Below are 14,532 nucleotides of genomic sequence, written 5' to 3'. Positions count from 1 at the left end.
CCTTTCTTAAGGCCTGAGCTGAAATCCACAGACAGACAAGCCTTTATTCTCTCTGACACTGAAAGAGGGGTGAGGTGTGGGAGAAAAACTGGTATTTAACTAGATTCCTCCCACCTCTCCTCTCCCTTTGATTTTCAAGCTCACATCCAAATACAAACAAATCCCACAACGCGGTTACAGTCTCACCCAGAATGGTGTGTCATCCTGTCAGTGCTCCCCTCAGATCCCCAGGCCTGGAGCAGCTGGATCTTCCCACTGGCTCAGCCCTGTAATTTTCTGCCACTTCTTAATGAGAGTGCAATTTTTAAGTGGATTCTTCCACAAAAGGTTAATGAGAACTGGCTTGGGCTTGCAAGATACAGCTAAGAAGGGCCAGATACGGGTTCTGATGAAAAACGTCATTGCCGCTTTGTAGAGATAGATAATGTATTGTGACACAATCTGCTAGCGGATATTGGTTTGCAAAGGCCACTCTCTTGTAGCCTGGATCTAGGCTCCTATTTAATCTTCTTTATAATAAAGGGTCTTTTCCTAAAACAGAGACAGAAGTTTCAGTATACAGAATTCTCAGGTTCTTCTTCGCCTTTCAGTTGTCCGTTGGTACCCAGACAATAGGAGTGCTTTAGAAACAGCTGAGATCCCATACTAATGAATACGGGATGGGTGGATCATTGCAATATTTTTTTCTCCAAATACTTATCCAACTGTTCAAAAAGTAGTTTCTTCTGGTTACCATTGGGAGTGCGCAAGCCAGACAGGCCTGATTTACCACTCATGACTCCAGAATGCACTAGTATGAAGACTCCTGGCTTCCACTCCCAGCTCTGTGTGTCGCATCAGTGCCAGCTCTATATATTTGCCATTTCCCTCTGTTGATTTATCTCAATTCAGTCACTTGCAGCACTTCACTTGTTTTTCCCCAATGCTAAAATTCAACCTCTCCTGCCTCTTTTTCCTGGGTCCCAGTTTATGGTTTATGACAAACTCGAGCAGACTGTGGCCACTCCCGCACTGAGATGCACAGTATCGCTAATCAACACGAAGTGTCAACCAGTAGGAGGCCCCAAACCATTTCTTTTAGTTTACATCACATATAAGCAGCACTATATCAAGTCTACTAACTCAGGCTCTGATCGTGCAGTCCTTTTGCAGGCAAAACTCCCATTGCTTTCAGAGGAGTTACACCAGGAAGGATTTGGGCTTGGTGAGTTTGCAACAGTGTATCTAAGGGTTTGTCCACATAGGGACATCCATGAAAGTTAATCCGAATTAACTAAAGCTGTGAATTTGAAGTGGATTAGTGGACACTGTTAATCAGAACTGAAGTGGCCTTAATTCAGTTTAGTTTAATTCACTTTGGAAGTTAGTTAATTCCGATTAATTTTACTGGCTGTCCCTGTGTAGACAAGCACTAAGAGAATAATTTGGTCAACTGACTGGAACAATAGGGGCAGAATTTTGCCCTCACATATGTAAATTCAGTTCCCTGTAACTCCTACTCAATGGTAAATTGACCTTTGCATCTAGCTGAACTATCCAATGGCTTGTTCTTTGTTAAACCCTTTTAGATTTCTAGCTCTTCAACCTGTTGGTCCTTCTCACTCAGTGGCTGTCCTACCACATTTACTCCATTTGTTAACCGCAATTTTGAACCATAACGAATCCCTCACCTATGGTTCCTCCAAGGTCATCTCTGTTATTAAAAAGGCGTGTCTACCCTACTCACACAGGAGTAAATTTTGAAGAACTTAGCCTCTTGGGGCAAAGTGGAAAATATGGACATTGAAAGGGAACCCATTCAATTGTCATGTGTTTCTTTCACATTTGTGTATCACTATTATTAACAGATGTGCCTAGTTTCCTTCCTCTCCTCCCCCCAGCCAATCCCCCCCAATAGATAGTCTTATCTTTTGTGGAGTAGCAGGAGCAGCTTGGACACTTGATGGAAGGTGGAAACCAATAAAAAACATTCATGAAAATGACCATTTCAAGAGAGATAAAATATCATTATGTGAAATGGATTTGCTGGCACTGCTCACCAAATTTAGCACCTATTAAATTATAGAAACCATTATTCCTCTTATACAGAAAATTCTGAAACTTTCCCTCAAAGATATATTTTATTGTTTTAAGTGGGGTTTAAAGCCATTTTGTTCCTTGTGATAAATCTCTGCATATGAATTTTCTTAGTGATACAATGCATTCTTGTTCTGCTAAAAGCCTTACTGATAAAATACAATAGGACAATACGCCCCTCCGCCACGTGAAAAAAAAATATTAAGGGGTTATTTTGCAGCAAAGAGAGGTCTTCCCAATGGGGGTGTTTGTGGTGGTGGGTCTTGAACTTTTGGTTTTCTCCTGATAGGTAGGTTGCTGGTTAGTAAGTTGAATTTCCCCATCAGGAGTGTTTAACCATCAAATATTGATCAATATTTACAATGTACTTAGGAAACCAGTCTTGGTGAGTGATATAACTTATTGCACTAACCTTTCTAAAGAGAGTATCAACTTACATCATTCCAAGTCTCCTTATATAAGGAATCCTGGGAAGTCCTCAAACCATGTTTTCTCTGGATTATTAAATTCTCTCATGCTTTCCTTCTGGATTCTTCATTTTTCTAAACTTTGTCTCCCCATTAGCTAAATTGCTGGTCTGTTTGATTAATAAAATTAATGTCTGAACACATACACCAATCAAATTGTGTTCTTTAGGAGGTGTTCTTTGGTTGAATGCTGGGACTACCAGCTGTCAAGGAAAGAGTATCCTGAGAGTCTACAGTCTGACTTTTTCTCCTCTAGCTGGCCATTTGGCTAAGAGCCACCAGACTAATTAGCCAGAACATTAAAGCGCAAAGGCAGTCATGTCATGGAAAAAAGTTGCATGGGGAGAATGGGGTGGGATGGAGAAGATGCCCTGCGAAGTGAGAATCACTTTGCAATATTGTGCTGTAGAAAAGCACTGCTAGGAATCCTTTCAAAGGATGCTGAAGGAAACTACAAGTCATAACTGCTTCCTACTGGATGTTATAGTAGACACTTGTGCAGGAGAACTAAAAGCATGGAGGGGAAATGAGAGGAAGACCTGTCCCATTTGATCACTTGAGCATAGGAGAAACGAAAGGATGTGGGCGCACCTTCACAGCCTTTTTTTTTTTTGCTTTTTAACATTAAGAAACTTTGAAACACCTGCAGTGGGAAACAAAAGGTTAATTAAAAAGAACCCCAGTCTTTGCACTAAGCGGATTGCTGGGACTCCTGCCAGCCTGGGAAGGTTAAAAAGCTCAAGCATGCGTGGGCTGCGGGGGGAATGGCTAAAATTTACAGCCAGCTCCCTGGAAAGTCACAGTTCAGCTGTTCTCCCAGAGCAGGTGCTCATGGGAGCGGGCCTGTCCCTTTCAAAGCGTGAAGATTGATGAAGCCTTCGGTCTCACCAACTGTAAATATACAACCAGCCTTGTCAGAGCAGGTTTGTAACATCACTCGCTGACAGCAAGAAATTTTTTTAACCTCCTAAACACACACACACACACACACACACACACACGCACGCACGCACATATCAAACAAGGTTTTCTCAGCAAATAGAAAAAGTCAGTAAATAACACTGTGGGAAATACAGTCATGTTGTGGACGCCCAGGGCAATAATGTGCAGAGGGCCCAGGTGAGTCTCGCTTTAATTCTGTCCTTTAGAAAACAAATAAACAAAATAATCTTCCTTTGAAATCACAATTTATGGCTGAGGCCTGCAAGGTGGGCTGAGAGACAATGATGATTGGGTGCCAATATAGGACCTGGGCTAGATTAGCTACATTGGATAGATGGCCGCTGAGGGCACTCAGCAGTTTACAGGAGTGGCCCCATGAAGAACAAAAATAACATTAAAATGACACTTTGCCCTTTGTCTGCCATCTGAGGATCTCAAAGCACCTTGCAAACATTAACGAATTAACTCTCACAACTGCTCCCTGCGTGGAGGGAACGTATTATCCTCATTAGAAAGGAGAGAAAACAGACATAAAGAAGCTGAAGCTAAGATTTTCAAAGCTGGCCATCAGAGTTCAGTGCCCAACTCTCATCTCTGCCTAAATGACTCGTCCGTGGCCACGCAGTAAGCCTGCAGAGAGCCAAGTATCCTGACTCCCAGTTTAACTTACAAGACAACAAGAAACAAAGGATGGGAGGAGCTGGAAGCAATATCAAAGGAGGCTGGTGCATGGACGGTTACCCTCTTGGTCTCTGTTTCTTTGCTTTTGCGTTGTGTGTGTAATACACATCCAACCAGTCCTCTCCTGAGCCATAATTAATGGGCAAATTTCAGGCAAGCATCATGGCAGAAGTGTGTCCTCAGGAAGCGTCTGAGTGAGCAGGGCCGGCTCCAGGCACCAGCTGAGCAAGCTGGTGCTTGGGGCGGCAGATTGTTCAAGGGGCATTCTGCCCAATCCTAGGGCGGCACGGCCGCTTTTTTTTTTGTTTGTTTTTGTTTTTGTTCTTGTTCCACTCCGGCTGCCCTGTAGGGGGCAGCGGCGCGGAGAACCAGAGCGCCCTACAGGGCAGTCCTCTTCCTTCCCGCCCCGCCGACCGGAGCGGAGCCCTCGCGGCAGGTGGCAGGAGGTGGCGCAGCCCTGACCGCCCCCTTCTCTCTCTCTCCTGCCCGCTTCCTCCTCCTCCCCCCCCCCCCCCCAGCCGGTCCCCCTGCACCCGGGCTCCGGCCGCGCCGCAGGTTTTTGGTTTTTTTTTTTTTTTTTTGCTTTGCCGTTCTGTGCTGCCCCGTTTTTTTTTTTTGCTTGGGGCGGCCAAAAAGCCAGAGCCGGCCCTGTGAGTGAGGAGAAGGCAGGCCTTGAGGAGTAGCTTAGGGCAGGTCTTCACTACGGGGGGAGGTCAATTTAAGATACGCAAATTCAGCTACGCGAATAGCGTAGCTGAATTCGACGTATCGCAGCCGACTTACCCCGCTGTTATGACGGCGGCAAAATCGACCTCTGCGGCTTCCCGTCGACTGCGCTTACTCCCACCTCTGCTGGTGGAGTAAGAGCGTCGATTCGGGGATCAATTGTCGCGTCCCATAAATCGATCCCCGAGAGGTCGATTTCTACCCGCCGATTCAGGCAGGTAGTGTAGACCTAGCCTTAGGGTGGGTGTCTCAGCATCTGGTTAATCAAGCAAATGGCTCAATAGCAGAGGTCAGGTCAGATGTTCCCCAAACCCATAGTTATTGGTGCTTCTGATGATTAAAGAAGAACGATGCAAGAGTAAGATATAACACGTGGTGGAGCACTCCAGCACCTGGGACGAGGAGACATGGGGGAGGGAGGACAGGATTAACCCAGAAGGAAGGCCCAATTTTATTTCCCTTCAACCCTTCTTTCAGATCTAACATAGAGACCTGAGTTAGAGACAGAGAAGGAGACTCCTGAATGGTGGATCCCCTCCTAGTCTGACCCTACACTAGAAAAATAAAAGCATGGGCACTCTTACTTTCTCTTAGGGAATTACTGACTCTCTGGAAGAAAAAACCTCCACCAATGGACATCTAAGGGGCATAGGAACATTCGGAAGAAAAGCAGAGCACAGATGGGGGCTGATCCAAATCCTACTGAAATCCATCAGAGTCTTTCCATTGATATCAATGGGCTCTGGATTAGGTCCTTGATGACTAAACTACTTAGACAGTAGGAAGCAACACTGTTATTCCCGTATGTGAGTGTTTCTTGATAATCTAGTACTTGAATTCACTTCTGTCACTACAGTACCTATGGCTGATTAAACCAAAATCATTCTCCAGTATTCTTTGCCTTTTTCTTCCCCTAGGAAATTTTTCTCGGTTATCATTTCTCCAAGGCAAAATTTCTAGGTAATAGGAACTTGTTACCTCATATCCTAAGAAAAATTTCACATGCTTGATTTTATGCATGGAAAGAGAGGGGGGCGGGAGAGAGATTAAATTGACTATCTTAAGAAATGCATAACAAAATTCTGATTACCTCAAAATTTTGCCTTGAAAAGAAAGTCAGCGTTTCTTTTCCGCTCCACTGCATTGTTTTATAACTTGCTTCTGCTTATTTTTAATAGATCAGCCAGAGACAACACTTCTTCCTCTTCACCAGGGCTTGCTGAAGCATTCCTTGTGTACCCAAAACTCCCATGCAAGTCAGACCCCCGATCATTTGTTTTCAGTTTTTTAAAGCCCTCTGTTTATCGCTTATATCAGTCTCTATCTTCCTAACATAACCATCTTGGCCTTTGCAGGCCTTGCTCGCATTTAGAGTGATCCGGGAGGAATTTCAATGGCACCCACTTCAAAATATTAAAAAAGAAAAGAACAGAACAATAATCATGGAACTAACATGACATTTGCAAACCATCATATTGTTCATTCTGTTTCTATGTTATATCCCTTATCCCCAATTCTTTGACTGTCTTGTCTATTTAGATAGTAAGCTCTTTGGGAGGTAGTGATTGTCATTGTCTCTTAACATATGTCACCTAACACAAAGGGTCCAAATCTTGCTTGTGGGTCTGTGGCTTTACAAAGAATAACAAATAAATACAATAAACAATAAATAATAAATACTACCCTTTTGGCTGCAGCAGAAATCTAACGATTCCAGTGAAAATTCCTGGGGGTGGAAGTGTTTCTACAAACTGTAAAAAAGAAAAAAAGTGATGTACCACAAGTGGTGAAAAATAATCACACAACTCTGGGTGCAAGTGCTCATACAAATGGTACACACCCCTGGCTCAGACAAATGATACAGTCCTCCAGAAAACGGCAAGGACCTGTTTCCATTTTAGTGAATGGCAAAACTCAAAGAGATTTCAGTGGGAGGTTGCAATCCACACCATACATTATGCACAAAAACCAACTGCAAAGTAAACTCACTCTGCCTCACAATTAACATTTTCCAGATACGAACACCACTGATGTCTCTTAGGTGAGCCAAAATGGTTAGATCAATTTTTCCATCCGACTCAATAATAACCTTCAACAAATAGCATTGCCGTTCTCCTCCTGTTTTATTCTGCTTATCCCTTCAGTAAACTCTGCCTGCTGATTAAAATCCTCAGTTATTTGCCTGGCTCAGCCATACCACTGTTATTCCAGTGATATCATACCCCCCATTGGAAACATGCAAATCCAGTGCAGCCATTGGAGGTCCAAATATCCCCTCTACCTCTAGGAGGATCTGTAGGTTTGGGGCTCTAAACCCCTTGTATTTTCTTTCATAGGGGAGGGACATAAAATGCCACGCTCCCTAAGGATGATCCAGAGAGAACTCCACGGGGGAAAACAGTCGCCTGTACCCTCCAAGGGTTTTTCCCACATGGGGGACAATCTGCATTGTTGTTACCATGCACTATGGGCCTGATCCAAAGGCCACTGGTGTCAAGATTCCCATTGACTTCAAAGGGATTTGGATCAGTCCCCATGCTAGCAGGGTTGCTAATGGCTAGATCCTCAACTGATGAAAACTGGTGCAGCTCACGCCGCTCCGATTTACACCAACTGAGGTGCAAAGCAGGCGAGAATCAGGCCCTCCATTCTGAGCTTGTTAGTTTTGCCATTCCAATTCTAGCTACCCAGTTAGCCCCATTTCACTGTCTTCTCAACCTGCCTCTTTGCTTTCTATATTGTCTTTTCTTCAGCTCTTTTCTCTCTTCATTTCATTTTCCTTTTAAATCTGAAAATACTTTTCTCCTATTTTTATGCTTTTTCTACTGTATATACATAGCTCCATTACTCTGCCTCCGTTTATCCACCTAATCTATCCATCTATCTCACTTAGATGGCTCTAGATCAGTGAATCTCAAACTTTTCCATGCTAGGGAACACAACCCAGCCAGATTCATCGCCCATCTAGACAGGACTGTGCCAGGATCTCTCTCTTCTTTAGCAATCTAAAAAGGACAAGTTGGTAACAACCCCCAAGAAGACACCCCTGCTGCATAGCACCCATCACTGTAGTAGTGAAACCATAGCATTCACCCCCAAGTCTCTTATCATGTTTTCCTTTCACCTTTATGCCCTTTCCTTCTTCTTTAGGGTCCTGATCCAGCACCCACATGGAGCTCCACTGATTTCAATGGAGGTCTGATTACCTGGAGTAAAGTGCAGGGTTGAAGGTTATGTGAGAGCGATGAAATCTGGTTGACCCCCTGAAGATCTGATGCCGAAGCTTCTCCTTTTGTTGTTGTTGTTGTTTTTTTTGCAGTGCTTAATCTGATCAAGTTCCATCAGAATTTAACAACTATGTACTGGTCTGAAAACATCACTCTGCTCTTTTGGTGATACGTTTATCCTGGAGAAATCTGACTCACTTTCCATTTAATTGTTTTAAAATCACAATTCTAATCATTGAAAACGGGGTTTAATTGAAGATCCAGCTCATAAAAGGTAGTGCAGTGTTAAAGCTTCATTTTTACAAGCTGTAACTCTGTTAACGGAGTACATTCTACATTGGCCAGGCTTAGGAGGACAAATGAGGCTTATCGTTGGTGCAATCTTTAATCCATCCAGCATTTCTCAGGTCTTTGCTCACATCCTACAGCCACTTTACCGCATTGTCTGTAAATGTAGTTGAATTAAGTATCATCATGTTCGTAGATGGCTGGAAGGCTTCGTGCTAGGCTACAGAGCCTTTCGCCTGTAGATTGCCCTTTCCAATCCCACCTACGATAGTAGGGACCAAGGGTTATTACTGTTTCATCGCCTGTTCATAGTAGGTTGAGAGGTCTTGAATCATTTCTCAATTGGCAGGTATCCATAACGCAATCTGCACCCCTGATGGTGTCACATGGTGGTAGAGGCCTATCATGGAGATCTAGAGTTCAGTGACACAAGGTGAGGGTCGGTACAATGGCCATCCCAGCAGACAGGACAAGGATGGAATGAACCATCCTGCTTTATCCCCTCTCTTTGTCTCTTTTCTGTGAAAGCTCTATGGCTGAGGGGTGAGAAATGCAATCCTTTTCTTCTCACTACAGAAGGGCCCCCCTGACTTTCCCTTCTTCTATGCCTGTCCCTTTGATCCCTCCTTTGTCTGGTGGTAGGCTCCAGCCAGTCCTGACATCATGCCGTGTCCTCCTGCAGAGAGTACAGAGATGAACTACCTGTATCTTATATTGGGGGGTAGTCGTGTTAGTCTGTATCTACAAAAACAACAAGGAGTCTGGTGGCACCTTAAAGACTAACAGATTTATTTGGGCATAAGCTTTCGTGGGTAAAAACCCCACGAAAGCTTATGCCCAAATAAATCTGTTAGTCTTTAAGGTGCCACCAGACTCCTTGTTGTACCTGTATCTTAGATACCATTTCATTTAGCAGATACTTAAGCAAATCTTCATCTGTCTGGCACTATGCCGTACAATTCAACATGGGCCCAATCCCAACAGATTCTGAGCCCCTTTGAAGGTGCTGATTGCCCACAAGTCCGATTACCTTCAGGATGATGGAAATACTCTCCTTTTACCCTTTGACTTTTCACTTAATGTGTTAAGACTGCCCTTGGGGGATTGGGGATAACCTGGTATCAGGCTCACAAAGTGCAGCCTTTCCTGCATGGTACCCATAAACTGGTATTTAATTTAAGTTTAATAGGAAAGTTATTGTATGTTAAATAAATACTAATTGATTATTTCAAATATATGTGTTGAGGGTTAACAGCTATGTAATGAGCTCCTCTCCATTAGCACAGCTGTTAAACATCAATTAATATGGGTTTTATAATCAATTGATATTTAACATGCCTAAAGTTTCCTAGTGGGATTTAATGGGTCAGCATTTGTATAGTAGCCAATACCATAGGTTTTTTTTTTTTTTTTTTATAAAGGAAAAAATATTTGTTGAAGGATTTACAAGTAGGTGAAAAGTTAAGAATTTGTTAAACCTCAGCAAATCGGCTTTACAAAATTAGATATGATATGAAGCGCTGTATTCTGTCTGATGGTCACACTCATTTGCATGCCAGGAAGTCACCAGACTAAAAAGGGGATGTAGTTCAGATTCCCTGCTAAACCCAGGGAGGAACCATACACAGACACCCATGGCAATAGAGTAGAGTCCTAGGGAAGGACCCGGGGGCGGATGGTATAGTCCATTGTTTCAATGAATGCTCTCAAACAGCAATGGGCCCCTAATCCTTCCCTACTCTGCAGATTGCCTCTATTTTGGGAGTGGTTTTGCTCAGTGGCAGAATTTGGCCTTTCAATTAGGCCTTGATCCTACTCCTGCTGTCGTCATTGATCTGAATTCTTTCCACTGAGTCCAATGGAAACTAGGTCAGGCCCCTTAAAGCAGGATTCTGCTCTCCCTTACACAGGTATGAATCAGGAATAACTTAATTAAAATCAATGGGGCCTGGTTCCCCACTCTCCTGTACCTTGTGTAGACATTTACACCTGTGCAAAGTGAGCACATGGTCTGTGTAACAAGTGGCTAAAGTAGAACACTAACATTTTGCATCCATTTTGCACAGGTGTGAATGACTATATATGGTAGAGAGCAGTGGAGAACTAGCCCCAGTGGAGTTCACCAGTGTAAAACTGTTGTGAGTAACATCAGAAACAGGCCCTAAACAAGAGAGAACTGCATTTCCACCAATCTTTAATAAGCGCAAGACACAACTTTGAAATACTGCACTGTCCTACCTCTTCCTACAGCTAGCACTTTCCTGAAGGAGCTCCCCTTACTCAGAACATTAAGCAATATACAGACAAGAGCCATTTCTGGATCGTCATGTGATCCTCTACCAACTGTGTTTATTATTCCAGACCCTGTCTACACTGGTGTTGGTGTGGAGACTACAGGTGGCTACATGCCACAGTGAAAGCCAGACTGCGTCCACATTGCGGTGTGTAGCTAGTGAAAGGCTTCAGAAGGGAGGAGGCCATGGAGAAAGGTTCTGACAGTGAGGAGCTTCCAGAGCTGTCCCCCACTGGCTCTCCCCCATCCCCGCAGGAGCCTTTCACTGAAGCAGGGAGACTCCAGCAACTGGACTCTACAGTACTTGGGTGTGTAGAGAGCCGTGTAGGGCACATCAGAGCTGGCTCGAGGCATAAGCAACTGATTAGGGCTCGGAGCAGCTCAAGAGAGTCCCCTTTTAATTATCAATATGTGTTGTAAATATTCCTGCTTAGGGCCCCCAATGGGCTAAGCACCAGCTCTGGGGCACATACCCACTAGATTCAGACATGTAGGGCACTCTACTCACCTAAACTGTGCCTCACCATCTAGACATGCCCGTGCTAGCTGGGTGGGTAGTGACTGTCCTCTATGCACCAAAATAAGTGTAGACCTACCCTCAGATACATGCTATGGTGCCTAGAGAGGAGATAAGCAACAAGGGAACCACTTGTAAATGACTACAAGAGAAGTACTAGGGCCAAGATTTTCAAAGCTGACCAGGGGATTTAGACACACCATTCTCATTAATTTTAATAGCTATGGCGTGCCTAAATCCCCTCACTGGCAATGAAATCTCTAAGAGTTTAATCCCTCTGTCCATCTCCCACCACTACACGGACACACAAATGAATCATGTGCAATCTGTTTAGTGTACACAGGGAGAGCACAAGGAATTTTTTAATGAAAGGAACACAAATCATATCTCATTTACCACCATTCTCTAGCAGTATTTCTTCTATAATTCCTCACTGCCAACTTTCAGACGGTTTCATGGTATGAGAGAGTTTTGTACAGTTTGCCATAAATTCATGTAAATTAGGGGGATTGTAAATAGGGATTGTAAATGAGCCTAAAAGTATCCTTTCCTCTTTGAGAATGTGCTGTTCTATTCCCGCATTCTTCCGTACCCAGCGACAGTCTCTTTCTCATCCCCACAATCAGATATGCCCCTCCAAGATTTAAACAATCTCACTAATTATTAATATACCTCAATTAAATTACAGCTGAGCTAGATCAAGTGGGCCAGGTTCTCATCTCAATGCTATCACCATGGCTTGCAAAAAAACCCCATTAAGGCTTTAATTCAATCAGTTCAGCACTTGTTAAAGGCAGCGCTTGACTTGTCTGTGGTAGACTTTTAAACATGTTACTTAGTACACGGTAACTAAGCCGAGTTAACATCACACCTTAAATCCTAGGCTAGACACGGCTATTCTTCCATATTTGTTCAGTACTGCACAGTTTGATAACAACTACTGGCATTTATTTTTACAGAACATTATGTAGGATAGATAGAAAGACAAAGAAATAGTAAGCGTGTCTTACTACGTGTTTGAACAATACCCAACACAATGGGACCCCGATCCTGATTGGGGCCATTAGGCAATAGTCTGATACAGATAACAAATAAGTGAAGAGAGGGGAGAAAGATTTTAATGGAGTTTGCCAACAGATATAAGGTGCTAGATCTTCTGTTGAAGTCAATGTAGCTACACCAATCTACACCACCTGGGAATTTTGCCCAAGAAATACAGAGTTAGGCCTAACTTGATCTTGGCATCCTTGTCAATTTCTCTTTAATAGCAAACTGCCACTCTGGAGCCTTTCCACCGCCTCCCCCCGACCCCATGCATTGTCTCAATCACAATATTTTGGTTCTCAAATGGTAATTGGCAGTATCATCCTATTATCACTTATCCTTAAAGCCTGAATCTTTCGTTCCTAATGATTTTCCTGTTGTGCACAATTTATGTCCATTAGTTCAACAGTGTATTTAATTTTCTTTTTTAAATATTCCTTTTTTTCAAGTCTGAGGGAAAAACAGTACTTAAACCAGAAAGGGCCACTGTATAATGAAAAATCTTAAGGGAGCAAAGGAGCTAATTACCGGTGACATGTAGTTATGAACTGCAGTACCAGGTGTCTCTAGGGTATACAGCAAACAGACTAAAATTCTCCTTATAAGCATTTTATATAGATGATGATACTAATGAACTTAATAGCATCACTATCCAAGGACAGCATCAACTTATTGACACCTTATATTTTGCAGAAATAGCTTCTCTTTAAATAGTGCACCCCTGCTTTGAACTGTAATGGTTTTTAAAAGTGTCTTAGCACACAAAGGCAAAATCTTTTTTGAAACAGGGTAGAATTGGTTGGTGATTATCACTGAAAAGCTGGCAGCCACCAGCTAACCTTCTAACAATGAAATATGGGAATTTACCTTCATGCTTCAATGCTTGCTATTCAGCTGTCTACCAGGGTCTAAATCAATGGTTCTACACCCTCCACTCAAGGTTTCTCTTTCAAACGCTGCAGATATGACCTTAAGTTCATCATCTAAACAATGCAGTTCACGTTTAATTTCATTAATCTAAGATCTTCCATAAAATTGCAATATGGCACCATACCTTTCAAGTACCTTCATTAAAATCCATGTTATTTCTAAATCCTATGCATATCTATGAGGTCATACGGTGTTTTATTAAAATGGGTTTTTGAAAGGCTCAGCTCTTTTATCATCAATTGTCATAAGGTAGCTCACAATAAAAAAAAAAAAATAAAACCTCCCCTTATCATTTAGACTAGGAACAGCTGACCCAGCTCAGTAAATTACCCCTTCCCAATTTTCACCCTTCTTCCAAGATTTTACATTTGGAGGGGAGAAACAAATCTTACTAAAACCGTCTTGTTCGTGAATATTCTGTTATTTATTAAAGGTAATGTAGTTGCCCTTTTAGAAATTAACCATTTCATACAAATCTAGAGGCAAGAAAAGGTGAGATTATTTCCAGAATCTGCACTTTCCGACATCATGTTCTCTGACTACAAGTCGGAGTGTCCTGATATTTTTGTAATAATGCATTGACACAAACTATCTACTTGTATGTTGCATCCCTTTCATCTGACCTTTTGTCTGTCTTGTTTATTTAGAATGTAAGCTCTTTAAGGGCATGGACTGTTTTTTATTATGTTTGTCCAATGGCTAGCAATGACCTCTTATCCTGATTGGGGCTATAGGTACTATCATAATACAAACAAACAATAAAATAATAATAATAATAAATAAACTCAGCTCTCTAACCTCTTTAGAGTAAGGCCGGGTTCTGCAAAGACTTCTGTGCATGCTTAACTTTACATACATGAGCAATCCAATTGATGTTAAGCACTCGTGGAAGTCTTTGCACAATTGGAGTCTAAGCTCCAACAACTTGTTCCTGATGCTCATATTTTTGGGTTGTAGGGGAACAAACTGATGATGCTAGTTGGCTTACCTGTAAGTGCCTCTAATGCTTTTAGGCCATCCACAGAATACACGGCCACTTTCACTAGATAAGCTACAGTTTTTTTTGTCAATTGTAGTTGCAAGCACATGTCTCCCAGCAACTTATGCAGGAGGGGAACGTACACACTCTAGGGCAGAATGTGTCTCATCTTTGCATCATCCTTAAGAATTTTTTTCACATCTCATTATGTTACCTATGAAAAGAGGGGAAACAACCTACCTTTTATCATTTGCTATGTTCTAATAATGCATCAGCACAATAGGTTCACAATAATATCCCCCAAAGCCTCCCATTAAAAAAAATTTTTTCAGAGCAATAGCAACACTTCTCAAAATGAGAGA

Source organism: Chrysemys picta, chromosome 19, assembly GCF_011386835.1.
Source record: "Chrysemys picta bellii isolate R12L10 chromosome 19, ASM1138683v2, whole genome shotgun sequence".
NCBI lineage: Eukaryota > Metazoa > Chordata > Testudines > Emydidae > Chrysemys > Chrysemys picta.
Note: the sequence above shows the minus strand (reverse complement) of the source record.